Genomic DNA, 19,838 nt, shown 5'->3' on the forward strand with positions numbered 1-19,838 from the left:
ATAGCTCAACTACACTGCAGAGAGCACAGTTACACAGCAGAGAGCACAGTTACACAGCAGGGTGTGCAGTTCCACAGCAGAGTGTGCAGTTCCACAGCAGAGTTTGCAGTTACACAGCAGGGTGCACAGTTACACAGCAGAGGGCACAGTTAAACAGCTGAGAGCACAGTTACACAGCAGAGTGTGCAGTTACACAGCAGGACGCACAGTTACACAGCAGAGAGCACAGTTACACAGCAGGGAGCACAGTTACACAGCAGGGAGCGCAGTTACACAGCAAACTGTGCAGTTACACAGCAGAGTGTGCAGTTACACAGCAGAGAGCACAGTTACACAGCAGGGAGCACAGTTACACAGCAGAGAGCACAGTTACACAGCAGAGTGTGCAGTTACACAGCAGAGAGCACAGTTACACAGCAGAGAGCATAGTTACACAGCAGAGTGTGCACTTGCAGAGTGTGCACTTACACAGCAGGGAGCACCATAACACAGGAGAGAGCACGGTTACACATCAGAGGGAACAGTTACACAGCCGGGAGCACAGTTACACAGCCGGGAGCACAGTTACACAGCCGGGAGCACAGTTACACAGCAGACAGCACAGCTACACAGCAGAGAGCTCAGTTACACAGCAGAGAGCGCAGTTACACAGCAGAAAGCTCAGTTGCACAGCCGGGAGCACAATGACCCAGCCGGGAGAACAGTTACACAGCAGAGAGCATAGTTACACAGCAGGGAGCAATGTTACACAGCAGAGTGTGCAGTTACACAGCAAAGAGCATAGTTACACAGCAGGGAGCACAGTTACACAGCAGGGTGTGCAGTTACACAGCAGAGGGCACAGTTACACAGCAGCGAGCACAGTTAAACAGCAGAGAGCACAGTTACACAGCAGAGAGCTCAGTTACACAGCAGAGAGCACAATTACACAGCAGAGTGTGCAGTTACACAGCAGAGGGCACAGTTACATAGCAGAGAGCACAGTTACACAGCAGAGTGTGCAGTTCCACAGCAGAGTGTGCAGTTACACAGCAGAGAGCACAGTTACACAGCAGAGAGCGCTGTTACACAGCCGGGAGCACAGTTACACAGCAGAGAGCACGGTTACACAGCAGAGAGCAAAGTTACACAGCAGAGAGCACAGTTACACAGCAGAGAGCACAGTTACACAGCAGAGAGCACAGTTACACAGGAGAGTATGCAGTTACACATCAGGGTGCACAGTTACACAGCAGAGTGTGCAGTTCCACAGCAGAGAGCACGGTTACACAGCAGAGAGCACAGTTACACTGCAGAGAGCACAGTTACACAGCAGAGAGCACAGTTTCACAGCAGAGAGCACAGTTACACAGCAGAGTGTGCAGTTACACAGCAGGGTGCACAGTTACACAGCAGAGAGCACAGTTACACAGCAGGGTGTACAGTTCCACAGCAGAGTGTACAGTTACACAGCAGAGAGCACAGTTACACAGCAGAGAGCGCAGTTACACAGCAGAGCGCAGTTACACAGCCGGGAGCACAGTTACACAGCAGAGAGCGCAGTTACACAGCAGAGAGCACAGTTACACAGCAGAGAGCACAGTTACACAGCAGAGAGCACAGTTACACAGCAGAGAGCACAGTTACACAGCAAAGAGCACAGTTACACAGCAGAGAGCACAGTTACACAGCAGAGAGCACAGTTACACAGCAGAGTATGCAGTTACACATCAGGGTGCACAGTTACACAGCAGAGAGTGCAGTTACACATCAGATAGCTCAACTACACTGCAGAGAGCACAGTTACACAGCAGAGAGCACAGTTACACAGCAGAGAGTGCATTTACACATCAGATAGCTCAATTGCACAGCAGAGAGCACAGTTACACAGCAGGGTGTGCAGTTCCACAGCAGAGTGTGAAGTTCCACAGCAGAGTTTGCAGTTACACAGCAGAGAGCACAGTTACACAGCAGAGAGCACAGTTACACAGCAGAGTGTGCAGTTACACAGCAGGGTGCACAGTTACACAGCAGAGGGCACAGTTACACAGCTGAGAGCACAGTTACACAGCAGAGTGTGCAGTTACACAGCAGGATGCACAGTTACACAGCAGAGAGCACAGTTACACAGCAGGGAGCACAGTTACACAGCAGGGAGCACAGTTACACAGCAAACTGTGCAGTTACACAGCAGAGTGTGCAGTTACACAGCAGAGAGCACAGTTACACAGCAGGGAGCACAGTTACACAGCAGAGAGCACAGTTACACAGCAGAGTGTGCAGTTACACAGCAGGGTGCACAGTTACACAGCAGAGGGCACAGTTACACAGCTGAGAGCACAGTTACACAGCAGAGTGTGCAGTTACACAGCAGGATGCACAGTTACACAGCAGAGAGCACAGTTACACAGCAGGGAGCACAGTTACACAGCAGGGAGCACAGTTACACAGCAAACTGTGCAGTTACACAGCAGAGTGTGCAGTTACACAGCAGAGAGCACAGTTACACAGCAGGGAGCACAGTTACACAGCAGAGAGCACAGTTACACAGCGGAGTGTGCAGTTACACAGCAGAGAGCACAGTTACACAGCAGAGTGTGCACTTGCAGAGTGTGCAAATACACAACAGGGAGCACAGTAATACAGGAGAGAGCACGGTTACACATCAGAGGGAACAGTTACACAGCAGGGAGCACAGTTACACAGCAGAGAGCACAGTTACACAGCAGAGAGCACAGTTACACAGCAGAGTGTGCAGTTACACATCAGGTTGCACAGTTACACAGCAGAGAGTGCAGTTACACATCAGATAGCTCAATTGCACAGCAGAGAGCACAGTTACACAGCAGAGTGCACAGTTACACAGCAGAAAGCACAGTTTCACATCAGAAAGCACGGTTACACAGTAGAGAGCACAGTTACACAGCAGAGAGCACAGTTACACAGCAGAGAGCTCAGTTACACAGCAGAGAGCACAGTTACACAGCAGAGAGCACAGTTACACAGCATAAAGCACAGTTACACAGCAGAGAGCTCAGTTACACAGCAGAGAGCTCAGTTACACAGCATACAGCACAGTTACACAGCAGAGAGCACAGTTACACAGCCGAGACCACAGTTACAAAGCAGAAAGCACAGTTACACAGCAGAGAGCTCAGTTACACAGCAGAGAGCTCAGTTACACAGCAGAAAGCTCAGTTACACAGCAGAGACCTCAGTTACACAGCAGAGAGCACAGTTACACAGCAGAGAGCACAGTTACACAGCACAAAGCACAGTTACACAGCAGAGAGCACAGTTAAACAGCAGAGAGCACAGTTACACAGCCGAGAGCACTGTTACACATCAGAGTGTGCAGTTACACATCAGAGAGCACGGTTACACAACGGAGAGCACAATTGCACAGCAGGATATATATTTACAAACGGGGCCTATCATTGTAAAACAGAAAACACATTTTACTAAATAGTTAGTTGTTCTCTCTCAATATCTTGCTGGTTTGCTCGGCACCTATTCTGTGTGTCATTGTGTGTTTGTCCTGATAGTCTCTCCCTGCTTTTCGGTGTGTCTTTCTCTGTCCTCTGTCTGTTACAGACGTGCTGATGATCCGTGTTATTGTCCTGCAAGAGTGAGCTTCACAACACGTGGGTTCTTGATTGAAGGAAAAAATGGAAGAAGTGAATAGTTATCTGGCTGGCACAGAACAGCAATTGTGGACATAGTGGAACTAAAGAGCAGAGTGGCGCAGCGGAAGCGTGCTGGGCCCATAACCCAGAGGTCGATGGATCGAAACCATCCTCTGCTACTTTTATTCTCACTCACACCAAAAGTAAACAAGTCGCGATTCCCCAGCACATCCGCATTTTCTTTTCAGTAAATTAGAATCAAAGTGTTGCTTCCAGTTTGATCCGGAAATTTGTCCCGGGAATTAAACAGACAGCATTACATCACTGTGAAGTTCAAAGTAACAAAATTGGAAGCTCTTCAATCGACTCTCTCGGCGGGAAACAGAGTCCTGTTGCTGTGGTGCGTGAGTATTATTGGTGCCAACATCACATCTCCACTGATTGGAATGGGTTATGTTTTATTAACACAGTCATGGCATTTGGTAAAGATAGAACCAGGAGTGTTTCAATGTTTGAAAATCCTTTAACAGCGAGAAGAGGAAAAGTTTATATAATAACTTCCAGGAATATAACTTCACTGTTGGGACCACAGCTGTTCTCTTTATATATTAACGATCTAGATAACGGGACTGAGGGCATTCTGGCTAAGTTTGCCGATTATACGAAGATAGGTGGAGGGGCAGGTAGTATGGAGAAGGTCGGGAGGCTGCAGAAAGATCTAGACAGTTTAGGAGAGTGGTCCAAGAAATGGCTGATGAAATTCAACGTGGGCAAGTGCGAGGTCTTGCGCTTTGGAAAAAAGAATAGAGGCGTGGACTATTTTCTAAACGGTGACAAAATTCATAATTCTGAAGTGCAAAGGGACTTGGGAGTCCTAGTCCAGGATTCTCTAAAGGTAAACTTGCAGGTTGAGTCCATAATTAAGAAAGCAAATGCAATGTTGTCATTCATCTCAAGAGGCTTGGAATATAAAAGCAGGGATGTACTTCTGAAGCTTTATAAAGCATTAGTTAGGCCCCATTTAGAATACTGTGAGCAATTTTGGGCCCCACACCTCAGGAAGGACATAATGGCAGTGGAGCGGTTCCAGCGGAGATTCACACGGATGATCCCAGGAATGGTAGGCCTAACATACGATGAACGTCTGAGGATCCTGGGATTATATTCATTGGAGTTTAGGAGGTTGAGGGGAGATCTAATAGAAACTTACAAGATAATGAATGGCTGAGATAGGGTGGATGAAGGGAAGTTGTTTCCATTAGCAGGGGAGACTAGCACCCGGGGGCACAGCCTTAGAATAAAAGGGAGTCACTATAGAACAGAGATGAGGAGAAATTTCTTCAGCCAGAGAATGGTGGGTATGTGGAATTCATTGCCACAGAGGACGGTGGAGGCCGGGATGTTGAGTGTCTTTAAGACAGAAGTTGATAAATTCTTGATTTCTCGAGGAATTAAGAGCTATGGAGAGAGAGCGGGTAAATGGAGTTGAAATCAGCCATGATTGAATGGTGGAGTGGGCTCGATGGGCCGAATGGCCTTACTTCCACTCCTATGTCTTATGGTCTTATGGTCTTATGGAATATCCCACAGAGGGGCAATAAGGATATTTAACAATATCCAATAATAAACCAGAATAAGAGCGGAGATCCCAGTTTCCACTCTCGGACGGATGTGAACAATCCATCCAGACTATTTACTACAAGAGAAGAGGAATTTTACCCGGAGTCCTCCCTCCAGCCTCTTCTTCCAGCTCTCTTTCCTCAGTGTGAAACCCACGAAATCACGCAAACGCTTCCGATCAAACCATTATTGCGATGGCCGGGAATCGAAACCGTGTTAATTGCTTGTTATTCACTGCCCAGTAGTTCTGCTCTCACCCACAAGCAGTGACATCCTTTCCACGTCCACTTTGTCAAGACCATTCAAAATCTGATGTACTTCAATCAGATCAACTGTCACACTTCACATCTCCACTGGAAACAAGTGCAGTCTATCTCACCTTTCCTCAATCGCAAACCCGCTCAAAGACCAACAAAGAACAAAGAAAAGTACAGCACAGGAAGAGGCCCTTCGGCCCTCCAAGCGTGTGCCGACCATGCTGCCCGACTAAATTAAAATCTTCTACACTTCCTGGGTCCGTCTCCCTCGATTCCCATCCTATTCTTGTATATGTCAAGATGCCCCTTAAATATCACTATCGTCCCTGCTTCCACCACCTCCTCCGGTAGCGAGTTCCAGGCACCCACTACCCTCTGTGTTAAAAATTTGCCTCGTACATCTACTCCAAACCTTGCCCCTCGCACCTTAAACCTATGCCCCCTAGTAATTGACCCCTCTACCCTGGGGAAAAACCTCTGACTATCCACTCTGTCTATGCCCCTCATAGTTTTGTAGACCTCTATCAGGTCGCCCCTCAACATCCGTCGTTCCAGTGAGAACAAACCGAGTTTATTCAAACGCTCCTCATAGCTAATGTCCTCCATAACAGGCAAAATCCTGGTAAATCTATTCTGCACCCTCTCTAAAGCCTCCACCCCCTTCTGGTAGTGCGGCGACCAGAATTGAACACGATACGCCAAGTGTGGCCTAACTAACGTTCTATACAGCTGCAACATGACTTGCCAATTATTGTACTCAATGCCCCGGTCAATGAAGGCAAGCATGCCGTATGCGGTCTTGACTACCTTCTCCACCTGTTTTGCCCTTTCAGTGACCTCTGGACCTGTAGACATTGATCTCTCTGACTTTCAATACTGTATATTCCCTACCTGCATTAGACTTCCAAAATGCATTACCTCACATTTGTCCAGATTAAACTCCATCTGCCATCTCTCCGCCCAAGTCGCCAAACGAACTAAATCCTGCTGTATCCGATGACAGACCACGTCGCTATCCGCAATTCCCCCAACCTTTGTGTCATCTGCAAACTTGCTAATCAGACCAGTTCCATTTCCCTCCAAATTATTTATACACACTACAAACAGCAAAGGTCCCAGCACTGATCCCTGCGGAACAACACTAGTCCCAGCCCTCCAATTAGAAAAGCACCCTTCCATTGCTACTCTCTGCCTTCTATGACCTAGCCAGTTATGTATCCACCTTGCCAGCTCACCTCTGATCCCGTGTGACATCACCTTTTATACTACTCTACCATAAGGGACCTTGTCAAAGGCCTTACTGAAGTCCAAATAGACAACATCCACTGCCCTACCTGCATCAATCATCTTTGTGACCTCTTCGAAAAACTCTATCAAGTTAGTGAGACACAAAACCGTGCTGCCTCTCACTAATACGTCCATTTGCTTCCAAATGGGAGTAGATTCTGTCTCGAAGGATTCTCTCCAGTAATTTCCCTACCACTGACGAAAGGCTCATTCCTGGCACCAATCGAGGAAACCTTCTCTGAACCGTTTCCAACGTATTTACATCTTTCCCTAAATAAGGAAACTAAAACTGCACAGAATTAGCGAAATGTGTAGTTCCTGCAATAAAAGGGACAGTAGCAATATGGATATAAATGTGGTTGAATAATAAGAAACAGAATGGAATGGTCAATCGAGACTTTTCGGACTGGAAGAAGGTTTGTAGTGTTCCACATGGGTTCCTACTGGAACATTTGCTTCCCTGATACATAACAATTTGTAGATCATGGTGTACAGGGAACAGTTTCAAATTTGGGGATGGTAAAAACTTGGAAATTTTGAAAACTGAGACGCGGACAGTCTAGAACTTCAAACGACAAAAGATGGTTTTCAGTCTGGAGACGTGTGAGATGATGAATTTTGGTAGGGAAGTATAGAATCACAGAATTTACAGTGCAGAAGGTGGCCATTCGGACCATAGAATCTGCACCGGTTCTTCAAAGAGCTCCCCCATGAAGCCAACACCTCCACCCTATCCCGCACCCCAGCAACCCCATCTAACCGAAGAGCAATTTATATGGCCGATCCACCTAATCTGCACATCTTTGGAGTGTGGGAGGAAACCGGAGCTCCCAGCCGAAACCCACGGAGAACACCAAGTGGGAATCGAACCTGAGACACGGCGCTGTGAAGCCATAGTACTAACCACTATGCTACCGTGCTGCCCCTCAACTATTTATGGGATGAAGGAGCCGACAGAGCTGGGTGTATATGTGGATAGATCATTGAAGGTGGACAGGTGGAGAGAGCAGGTAATAAAGCAAATCTTATTCTGGGTTTATTACGAGTGGAAAAGAGAACAAGAGCAAGGAGGTTATGCTGAATCTGTACAAGGCGCCAGTTAGACATCAGATGGAATATTTTGCACAGCTCTGGGAGCCACAATATTGGAAGGCTGTGGACGTATTGGGCAGCGTGCAGAAGAGGTTTACAGGATTGATTCCATTTAGGAGGCTAGATTGGAGATATTGGGAACATTCTCCTTGGAGAGGATAAGGCAGAGAGGAGATATGATGGAGAGGTTCAAAATCATGAGGGGGCTAGGCGGAGTAACTAGAGAGAAACTGTTCCCCCGAGAAAAAAGAGCAAGAATGAGAGGGCACAGATTTCAGTTGATTTGCAAAGGAAGCAGCTGTGATGTTTGAAAAAGAAGCACTTCTGCACAACGAGTGCTTCGGGTCTGGAATGCACTGAGGAGTGAATCTTCTTGCACCATTCTCTACACCGATATTCCTAATCCTCTGTCTGATAATCGATTTGAATCACGACACCAGCTTTGGGCAGGAGTTTGGCACCATGAAAACTTGCGGCTTCAGAATCTCCAAAACAGACGCCAGCTTCATCTGGGGCACTGCTGGCAGATTTTGTCTTTCCAGAACCGGCAGCCCAGCCGTGAAAACAAGTCCATCAGAGGATCTCATTACACTGTAAGACGGAGGAGCAGAAGTAGGCCATTCGGCCCATCGTGTCTGCTCCACCATTCAAAGAGGTTATGTCTGCTCTGATATAATCCTCAAACCTAGTTTCCCGCCTTATCCCCTTGCTTTCCTTTACTGATGAAAAATCTGTCTCAAGGGCAGCACGGTGGTTCAGTAGTTTATACAGCTGCCTCACGGCACCGAAGGCCCATGTTCGATCCCGGCTCTGGGTCACTATCTGCGTCGAGTTTGCATATTCTCCCTGTGTTTGGGTGCGTTTCGCTCCCACAACCAAAAGATGTGCAGGGTCGGTGGATTGGTTGCAAAATTGCCCCTTAATTGGAAAAAATGTTCGTGTACCCTAAATTTTAAAAAAATCTGTCTGTGGCAGCCTTCAACAAATTAACTGACCCACCCTCTACAGCCCTATTCGATTCATACAAACATTTCTACAGATGCTCTTTACTCCGAGAGAAGAAACTTACTCATCATTTCTGGTTGAAATGGGCGGCCACTTACTCTGAGATTATTCCTTCTGGTCCTAGACTCTCCCACATGGTGAACCAGCTTCTCAGCATTTATCCTGTCAAGCACCCCCCCCCCTCCCCCAGGGTGAATATGGAGGGATGTGGGCCAAATGCGGGCAAGTGTGACTAGCTTAGTGATAGAAACTGGGCGGCATGGTCAAGCTGGGCCGAAGGGCCTGTTTCCATGCTGAAACATCTATGACTGTAACCATCTTCCTGAGGACATTAGAATTCCCTCCACAGAATTGTATTGAACCGATTGATACATAATATTTTATTCAATTCTTTATCCAAATCAATCAGATATTGTGGATTCATTCGGGGGTAAACGAAAGACTAAGATGGGAGAGGAGGGAAAACTGGATTTTCAGCAAATGTTCCACCGGATTTCTGTATACAAAGGTCGCGGCAGGACTCGAACCTGCAATCGCCTGATATCATTAATAGAATCACCGAAGTCAGACGTCTTATCCATTAGGCGACGCGGCCACCGGCCGGAACAACTGAGCTGATGTTTAGCCCACGTTAAAAAATACTGCGATTATTTGTGTTTCATTTCTGCTTTTTGATGATCCGCTCTTTCCCAGATCCCAGAAAATATAAGGGAAAGCTCCAGCCGCCGGACATGGTCATTTTCAAAGTGTAAAAGCCCTTCACTGTGTGAGCTGTGAAGATTCATGGAGGCTCGGGGACTCTCAGGCTGGCCAAGGCTCTTTATCCGGCTCCATTCACAGGAAAAGTGACTTCAGTTTCCACAATAACATCCGCTCTCTCTGAAACCACCAAACTGAAATTCAGACTCACCGTGAAGGTGAAGACTGCGGACTGCGGTTCCCGCTCCTGCTGTTTAATACAGATCACTATAACTGTGTACAGTGAGCAGAAAGAAATTGCTGTTGTTTGTAAACATTTCTTACTGAACTCACTGTCATTCTGCATTAACAGGACGACTTTGAATCTGCTGATATTTGACAAATTTGCTCAAGCGGGTAAAAATAAAATATATTATTTGCATCGTGCTTTTGAATGGAGTCATTTCGAGAACATTCCCACACAGAGAGAAATTCCTGGAACCAGCTGCAGAAAAATTCCGTGCGCCTGACGTGATTTCAACGCAACCTTCTGATCTGGAGTCAGGCGCGCTCCCGTTGCGCCGCAAGCGCAAATTAACTCAGAGATTATTTTTATTTATTTACACTTTGACAGTATTCTGTACATCAGCAACTGTGCGAAAGAAACGCAAAGAAGTCAGATTGAGGGATACCAAAGGGCCCTGAAGTAAAGCAGCTGTACCACGTGGTTAAGGTGATGCACAATAATCCATTGTGCTCTGTGCACGTGGCTTCAAATCCCATCCTCGCCTGTCACGTGTCTGTTGTGTCTCTGTTTGGTCCACTTCATGAGGATGAAGTGAAAAAGATGCGGCTTTTAGCTATTGTTTGACGGCTTGAGGGTGAATAGTGGAACACTGTCCATATTGAAACTATATTAAAAATGATGAGAAAGTTACTTATTTCACTCCACTCCCTAATTGCGCCTAAATTCTGAGTTAGAAACTGATTCTCTTCCTCGGTTTGAAACTGACGAAGTCGCGCAAAACTCCACTTCCAAATTACTACTGCGATGGCCGGCAATCGAACCCGGGTCAACTGCTTGTAAGGCAGCTATGCTCACCACTATACCACCATCGCTCACGGAAGAAATGTGAGTCATTTTGGTAATTCACATTAGTTTATAAAGCGTTCCGTGAAAAAATCCTGCTCTGCGTAGCTTATTTCCCTCCAATTAAAAATGCTCCTGAATGAATGTATCCGTGTCGCACTGCTCCCGTTCAGCCACCAGATCCATAAATGTCCACCATAAATGTATTTCACCAATTTAATTCTGATGTTCTGTGTGTCATCACATAGGACACTTACTCTGGCCTGAGACCTTACCTTGTCCTTGTGTCCGGATGCTGCCGCTTTCACCATGTTTAAGTTATCACAGAGCCCCTCCAGTGCAAGGGGAGGATCATCGAGTCGGCTGCGGCCCTTGGCCCAATCCCCACTTCACCGGTTGGTCACATCAGTGTGTCAGGATGGCCGGAAGAGAAAATGCTGAAAAATCTCAGTAGGTCCGGAAGCATCTGTAGGGAGAGAAAAGACCGAACGTTTCGAGTCTAATGACGCTTTGTCAAAGCCGAGTCATTGGACTCGAAACGTTAGCTCTTTTCTCTCCCCACAGATGCTGCTCGACTTGCTGAGATTTTCCAGCATTTTCTCTTTCGTTTCAGATTCCAGCATCGGCAGGAATTTGATGTTACCCAATGTTTCTCCCAGAGTGGCCGAGTATTCAGGTCGCAGACTTTTCTGAAGGCGTGGGTTCGAATCCCACCCCTGACATTGACTTTTCCTCCGTGAGGCTCCATCCAAACCCGCGGGAACTCTCACCTGGGAACACAAGGGGAGCAGATACAGAGAAACAGCGGCCACCTGCAAGTTCCACTCCGAGACACACACCATCCTGAGAAATATGTCACCCTTTCTGTGGCTGGCTCACAATCCCGGAACTCGCTCCCTAACAGCACTGTGTGTGTACATACACCACATGGACTTGCAGCGGCTCAAGATTCACGTCACCGCCAAATTCTCAAGGGTAATACATTTTCGACAACAATTGTTGACGGATTCAGCGACACCCACATCCCGTCAAATAACTTTTAAAATATTTTGGAAACCGAGTCCCCTGAACTCAGCTCAGAAAGTTGACTAATCACAAAGCAAATTACTTCAAATGTTGATCATCATAAATAATAAACACAGGAAATGCTGGAAATGCTCAGAATGAAACATCATCTGTGGGGAGAAAACTAGTTCCAGCTCTGTGATTGGATCATTTCCTTCTCTCTCAATGTGAAATCCTGGACTCAGCTGATAAACAGCAAGATGCCAATCACCAGTCATCAGTATCAGAAACAATGAACCTTTAGGATAGCGAGGCCGAGCGGTCTGAGGAGATGGGTTTAGGTTTCAGTCTCTTCGAGGATGCGGGTGGAAATCCAACCGCTGCCAACAATTGTAGGAAAAGCGGCTCAGGTGGGAAATGGAAATAAAAGTGAACGATGTTGCAAAACTCTCGCTCTTATCCCAAAAGATCTTTCCGTTACTGACATTGTTGTGTCCTGTGTAAGTCGAGCTGAACTGATTTGGTGCCGCTTGTTCTCACCTTGCAGCCCGTCAGTCTCCGTATTCCAGGGACCATTTATGACATCATCAGAAACACCCTCCCTGCTCTCCCCATTCACCAGACTGAAGGGACAATCCTCTCTGCGACCGCTGCTCGACCGCCAATATCCGCTCACTTTCTATCTGCACCTTTCTTTGCAAGTGCAGGAGATGCAACTCCTGCCTTTTTACGTCCTCTTCATTATCTAGAGCCCGAAACACTCCTTCCAAGTGAACCAGTGAGACACTTGTGCTTTTCATTTTAATCTCCTGTATTTGCTGCCACAATTTGGTCTCATCTACTTCAACTGGCCAGATAACAGACTGTGTGACCGCTTTGATAAATCTCTGTTCAATCCATAATCATGACTCTGAGCTTCCTGCCACTTGTGATTTTAATTCTCCACCTCTCCCACTCTGGCCTTTCTGTCCTTGGTCATCCATGTTCCAATGGCGATTAACCGAAACTCGAGTAAGACCACCTCAACATTTAATATCCACACACAGAATTCCGCCCTCAACATCGAGCTCAGTAATTTCAGATTGCAAAATCTCTCTCCATTTTTTTGGGAGTGTGTCTTGCCCGCCCGTTTGTTTGTTTTGCTTCTCGTTGCATTCATTCATTTTGCACTTGCACGGCGGAGAGTCAGCTGGAGATTTTTCTAGAATGAATTGTCGAGGTAAAGGCTCAGACAGCTGAAGACGCGACCGCCATTGATGGAACAATGAAAAGTGCAAATGAGCAAGAGGACAGGGATGGGTTCAGAAAGAGAAAGGGAAATGTCTGGGAATGGAACCGGAACTCCAGTCTGGTAAGTGAGAAATCTCCACCTGAACCGCTCATGTTCAGACAGCCGCTCATTCCACGTGTCCAGTCGGAAACCTGCCTGAAGCAACATGCAGACTGACAGAGCGCCTGTGATAATCCGCCGCTGTCTGATCTAAAGCTGCAACATGAGCTGTTCATTACAGCTGTGATAAACGTGTTGGTGTTAGCATTCAGTGGTGTCGATTCACATCATCCTTATTTGGTGCTGTCTGTCAGGAACAGTCTGGGGGAGTTGACTGAACAGTTGCCCGCTGATGTATATGCCCCGTTTGCAATCTGTCTGAGCAGGGAACAGACTCACTGACGCAGCAGCTTTCAAAGGTTGTATTTTTGTCCTGAATGGTTGTTCTGAAAAGGTGATGGGATTTCTTCTGTGACGTTGATCTGATGGGAAAGGGGAGAGTGACTGGAGTCACCTTTCAGAAGGAGGTTCGGGGCGCAGTTTCACTTATCTGGGGACATTGATAAACCTGTTACTGATTTATTCAAACCTTGCCTAAAACAGACTCTGGTGAGACTCGACCCCACAACCTTTGAATGTCTCATCACGCCAGCAACTAGAAATAACCTACAACCTTTGAATGTCTCATCACGCCAGCAACTAGAAGTCCAATGCGCTACCCGTTGCACCACAGCGCCACACCTGCTTGCCTAGCCCGATATGAGGATTGCTGTAGTTGACCAACAGGCAGATCAAAAGTTCAGTCATTCGCACAGTGACGACATTTCAAAACTACTTCATTGTCTGGGAATGTTTTGGGCCGCCCTGTGGTTGTGAAAAGCGCGACAGAAATTCCAGTAAAACTCCGAAAGGACACAGCCAGGTTGGTGCAAAGGGAGGGCATGTAGCAGACAAGGAATGAGGCGATTTTTTTTTGTAGGAAGAACAGAAGTAGACAATATAAAATCAAGTGTCTATTTACAAAAAAGAGTGCAGGAATAGCGGGACATGTGTCCAAATCATTGAAGGTGACAGGGCAGGCTGTAAGAGTCGTTTATAAATAAAACAGTGTCATGACTTTATTAATAGCGGCACAGAGTACAAGATGACAGAGGGGTCATCTCTCCCTTTTCAGCTCCTGACTGCAGAGGCTTTTCTTGTGAAACCGTTTATTGGAAAACCTCTTTCCCTGGAGCGAGGCGGGAGTTTGAACTCGCTGCCTGAAAGACTGGTGGAGCAGAGACCCTCATAATATCTAAGAAGTGTTTAGATGGGCATTTGCGATCCCAGGGTACACAAGGCTATGTGACAAATGCTGGGGAATGGATGAGAATGGTTCGGTGGTTGTTTTTGACCGGCACAGATCCGATGGGCTGAAGGGCCATTTCTCTGCTGTCTGATTCGATGACTTTATGAATGAAATGCAACATGTGTTTGCAGCTGTCTCTGTTTATGTCCTGTTGTATTCACAGGAACAAACAAACTGGGCTGGTCGTTGAGCACCTCGAGACTGTTCTGCCCTACATTTAGATTGAGTAAGGGCTCCGTGTATTTTAACTCCAGCTCCCTGACAGGATTTCAGAAACCCTCCACAAACGGCAGTCTTTTGATTAATAAAGGTCCCAGAGATGGATAATCAGCGACACCCACAGCCAGAGGGACCTGCAATATCCTTCAGTGCAGGAAAGACAACTCATTGTCCTTTGACCCAAAAGCAAAATACTGCGGATGCTGCAAACCCGAGACAAAGACAGAAAATGCTGCAAATATTCATTCAGCTGATCCGGCAGCACCTGTGGAGAGAGGAACAGGTCGTTCCAATGAAAGGTCAGGATCTGAAATATTAACTATTTTTCTTGTCAGAGATACCACAGATCCGTAAAATATTTCAGGCATTCTGTTTTGTTCAGCGGAACATCCTGACACTCTGTAGCTAGATCAATCCCAGCAGAGTGTTATTGCGTTTGACCTGATCTGTGTGATTGAACACTTCCTCCAGAGAGTCACAGGGTCATAGATGTAAACAGCATGGAAACAGGCCCTTCGACCCAGCTTGTCCATGCCGCCCAGTTTCTACCACTGAGTTAGTCCCACTTGCCCACATTTGACCCATATCCCTCTATATCCACCCTGCCCAGGGAAATATCAAACCTGTTTTATAAACGAAAACATTGTACCGACTCTACACTGCCTCTGGCAGCCCATTTCGGATGCTCACCACCCTCTGTGTGAACGGAAATCCTGTCTGGTCTCTATGGCATCTCTCCGCTCTCTCCTTTAACCTGTGCCCTTTAGCTACTCTACCAGTGGAAAATATGTTGACTCTCTGCCTGATCGCTTCTCATTATTTTATGGACCTCTATCAGATCACCTCGAAGCCTCCGACGCTCCAGGAAAACAAGTCCAAGCCTATATAGCCTCTCCTTATAACTCAGACCACCAAGTCCTGGTAGCATCCTCGTAAATCTCTTCTGCACTCTTTCTAGTTTAACAATATACTTCCCATAATAGGGTGACTAGAACTGAACATAGTATTTCATGTGTGCTCTTAATGTCTTGTACAACTTCAATAAGGCGTCCCAACTCCTGTATTCAATATGCTGAATGGCTTATTCACACCCTGTCCACCTGCGGCTCCGCCTACAAGGAGCTCCGAACTTGTACCCCTAGATCTCTATGTTCTGTAATTCTCCCCAAGAACATAACAGCGCAAAATCTGTCTTTGTCCAGAATTGCAGGTTTAAATTGTCCTTCACTTTCCAATGGATAATTTACAGACATTTTAACACAAGGACTGAATTCAGTCCAATGGTTAAAGCTTTCGTCTAGAAATCAACTGGATTTTTCCTTTTTACACGAATCCTGCTCCCAGAGAATCTGTTAAGTATTTAAAATAATGTCTTCTTTTGAGTCCTTTATTTCCACCGAATGTCGACGTTGACATTCCTCACAATTCTCTCCATTGTTATCTACTCTGCAGGTATTGACTACACCTTCGAATGGAGACATGCTCACAGGGCTGTGGGAGAGGCTTTCTTTCAGGTTTTAGGCCTCTTTTGGTCATGAAGCAACAACCGGATATCTGCAGAGGAACTCGGAATGCCAAACCTCTCTTCCCTGGATGAACTTAGTCAGGGGACAAAATGTTGCTTGAATACAGAATAAAAGGGTTGAGGATTTGGGGTGAGATTCCTGGAGTTGTGGGAAGAGAGCGATGTTGTGGAGCAATGTGATAATAGCAGGATACGAGTTTGGGATATTACCCAGTCTGTGTGGGGGGCTGGGGGAAGGAAATTGTCTTGCCTGCCCACCCAAGCTGAATGTTGGGGTTGAGGTGGTGATCAGATTCCGTGCGGAGGGTGAAATCCGTTCACTGAATTTCACGTTTACAGCTCAGGTCCTCGAGGGATCGCTCCTGTATTCCAAGGAGGAGCTTCCATCGAGGACGGGGTTCTCAATAAGAACAAACTGGAGGTGTGAATGTTAGAAACTGTTCAGTACTGATTCACTTTATTCATTGTTGTGTCCTGGAAGAAACAAGTGGATTGTAGCTGTCCATTAAAAACACAAATACAATTCGGAAGCTTCTGGCCAGTAACTTCACAATGTCCACTATTACATCACTCAGCACCCTCAGCTGCATCATATCTGGTCCACATGTCATGTGAACATTGCCTACAGCCAGTCTTTCTCGTTCCTCTTCTTTGATAAAAGTTTGATACAAAAGAAAACATTTACGAATGGTCGAAACCTTTGTGATAAAGAAGTGTGATAAAGGAAATTAAAGTAACAATAAGTGGAAGGAATGCGCGGGTTGTTCATGGACTGACTGCAGAATTTGATGATTATTTATTCAATAGAGATTTCAGCCCAAATGTATTTGATGTCGTTAAGGAGATTAACATTGAAGGTGAGGAATTGAACAAACAAATGTGATATAAAATAATTAGTTCAAATATTAGTTACAGTAATGTGGATGTGATCAGTCTAATAGTAGTGAGTTTACAGACAAAGGATTTCAGATGGCATGGCAAGGAAGGGGAAGGGCTGTCTGGTGGAGGATGGGAAAAGGATGCTGGGTAACAAGAGGCCCAGGGTTACGGAATGAGAAGTGAGCCAATCAGGATATATGGCCAGCTCAAGAGGTGTATAGAATGGCCTATGGGAAACCTGTATGTGAAACGTGATGCCATTTGAATGTATTTGTCGAGATTCCTTTGTCTCCGATAAAACCCGGTTCCTAGGGTTTCAGAAGACAGCTTGTGTGTTCTGAGGCTCATTGTGAAGCGAGTCAGACTTGCAAGTTGGTTAAAAATAAATAATAGTGTGCCTACAAATCCATCTCGAGTTTTATTAAGGCCAGACTGACGGGTAAAGTATTCAATATTGTCATTTGGTGCCGAAAACCCAGGATTTCTCGAGACGGTCACTGGCCAGCTGCGAAATCAGAATTAGGCTGATGTTGGACAAGGAAAGTGGAAACGGGCCCACAATGTGTGTAGCTGGCAAATGACCCACATTGGTTTTCCCCTCTTCTCATGGTCTGATTGGTCTGGTCACTCGCAGTTGGTACGGAAAGATCATCTTGACGAAATCAAAGGTCAGCCTGGGGATTAGAAAATTAAACTGATGGGATATCATAATTGATAGTTCAATTTTGGGTTAATTGTGGAACTGCTGGGACATCTGGAAAGATGATTTAGTTCCACGAGTCTTTTTGATGAACTGATGGGACACCGGAAAGATGGTTCAGTTCTACGAGTGTTTTGGATGAACTGATGAGACATCGGAAGGATGGTTCAGTTCCAGGAGTGTTTTTAAAACTACAGTTGATTCAACTAAAATTGTCTCCTTGGACTGTAGTGGCGAGAAACGCAGTCTTGAGGACTAGTTAGAGATTATGGGGAATTGCTTGGATAAATTTCTAAACGAAGACGCATTCATTGAACTGGATGCTGCATGTTAGTTAAAGCAGAAGGCTCTCAAAAGGTTAACAGCAGCCAAAGTTAAAGACTACGGACAGTGCTTCTCACACGCGCCTTGAGATAACAGCAGCAGCCTGTGGTGTAATCGGATACCTTTCTTTCGAGTCACTGAAACTCCAGCAAAGATACGTTTTGAATCAATTAAAAGAAACCAGTGGGTTTCTAAACCTCTTTGAGAAAAGTTAATTATTTTAGCAAGCAATTGATTGAAATAGCCAGAATCTTAAGTTTGAATTACTTGAAATAATGTTTATTTCATTTTATTTGTGAATTAATAGAAACTTAATGAAACTCACTGACACGATTTTAAAAGTGTAAATCTGGAGATGACAACCACCGCAGCTAACTGCTTCGTCATTCATAGCAGCCAACATTTTTGTGAATGTAAAAAATAACTTGTGAAAAGAAAAATTGTTAAGAGAAAGAATTAATTAATTTGTAGAAGTTATACAAGTTTGTGTTAAGCAAATCGTAAATTCAGTTCTGAGTTGAGATCAGAGCTGAGCTTGCAGTTTGCAGTAATTCAATTTGAATTTTCAAACATTTTAAGTTTGAAAAGAACACTGTTAAAACCTTTTAAATAACTTTGCCAAGTAGCAAAAATTGCCATTGGTTATAAATAGGCAAATAAATAAATAAAAAAAGAGCCAAAGTATGAAAGCTAAAGAGTTAATTGGATTATGGAGACAATATTGTCAAGAGGAGAGGGATAGGATCATGTTATAAGTTGGCAAGAAAATGACCTTAAAATGGGGATTCCAATTAGTGAAGGGGGGAACCAGAAAATTCTGGAGACCTTGAAAAAGGAGTGTGCATTCAAAAACACGCGCAAGTAAAGAGAGGGTGGACTGGAGGAAAAAAAAGGGCTACGTAGTTCAATGGCTGGCCTTGCATTGACAGACGCAGATGATGACCTAGAGAATTGGACCATGTCGGCGAGAGTCCCGACTGCACCAGTAGCATTGTCTGCACTAATTCCGGAACCACCAGGGCATCATAATTTATATCCAGTCACTGCTCCCAAATTCAAATCATGCCAGCCTCTCCAGCCCCTTCGTTTAATAGTATGGGCCCTATTTCTGCACCTTCACCATCTGTTAGAGAAGGGGAGCTCTGTTCCACAAGCCCAATTAGCTCTAGGACCCGATCTTGGACAAAGAGAGAGGGGCCTGATCCGATTCAGAAACAATTACGCATACGACCTAGATTCATTAAGACCGATATAGTAGGACAGAAAAGGAAGAGAACAAAGAGAGAGGATGGGAATGGTTCTGAGGAGATGGAACTCCCCTAGTGGAAGGGAAGGACGGCGAAGTCTTTGAAGAGCCAGAGGAATCTGCTAAAGCGCCCCCTAATGAGACTCTGAGACAGTTGCCGCTTTGGAAAATACACAACCCTGATGTTGCAACAGCAGCAGCCCAGCCCACGATAGACGTTTATTTCCCATGGCGACCCAGTGAGATGATGGCTATGCTGGCTGCAATCCCAGACAGGAAGAAATCTCCTGCTGCTTTCGTGGACTATCTGAGAAGTACCATCTCAGTTTATCAAGCTGACTATAGAGACCTTTGGTCCCTAGTCCAGCGGCTTTTAACCCCAGCAGAGCTCCGCCGTTCCCTCAACCACTTGAATTATACTAGCCACGCCGCACTTCAGCAAGCCCATGCCTTGGACGATGATAGACGAGCACAAATCCTGAATGCGTTGAATGCCACATTTCAAAAGCCCATAAACATCTCTGCTATACTGAAGAGCCAGAGGAATTTCTGGAACCTTTTTAATGACATCTCCCGTGGGCAGTCAGGTGACATGCTGTCCCAGAGTGATCAGAATTCCCTTCAATATTATGCTGTATTAATGTATTGCCTACCACCTTCCGTGCCTACTGCCGTGAAATGTGGTAAC

The 19,838-nt window shown here is 45.8% G+C and overlaps 2 non-coding genes across 2 annotated transcripts; one reads left to right on the plus strand and one right to left on the minus strand.

Annotated features, from left to right (window-relative positions):
- The first annotated feature begins 3,712 nt into the window (after nt 1-3,712).
- Nucleotides 3,713-3,784, plus strand: trnam-cau (transfer RNA methionine (anticodon CAU)). The gene has a single exon. It is a non-coding gene; the product is annotated as a tRNA-Met (tRNA).
- A 6,807-nt stretch (nt 3,785-10,591) lies between these two features.
- On the minus strand, nt 10,592-10,663 carry trnav-uac (transfer RNA valine (anticodon UAC)). The gene has a single exon. It is a non-coding gene; the product is annotated as a tRNA-Val (tRNA).
- Nucleotides 10,664-19,838: the final 9,175 nt, after the last annotated feature.

This window comes from Scyliorhinus torazame, chromosome 24, assembly GCF_047496885.1.
Source record: "Scyliorhinus torazame isolate Kashiwa2021f chromosome 24, sScyTor2.1, whole genome shotgun sequence".
Taxonomy (NCBI): Eukaryota; Metazoa; Chordata; class Chondrichthyes; order Carcharhiniformes; family Scyliorhinidae; genus Scyliorhinus; species Scyliorhinus torazame.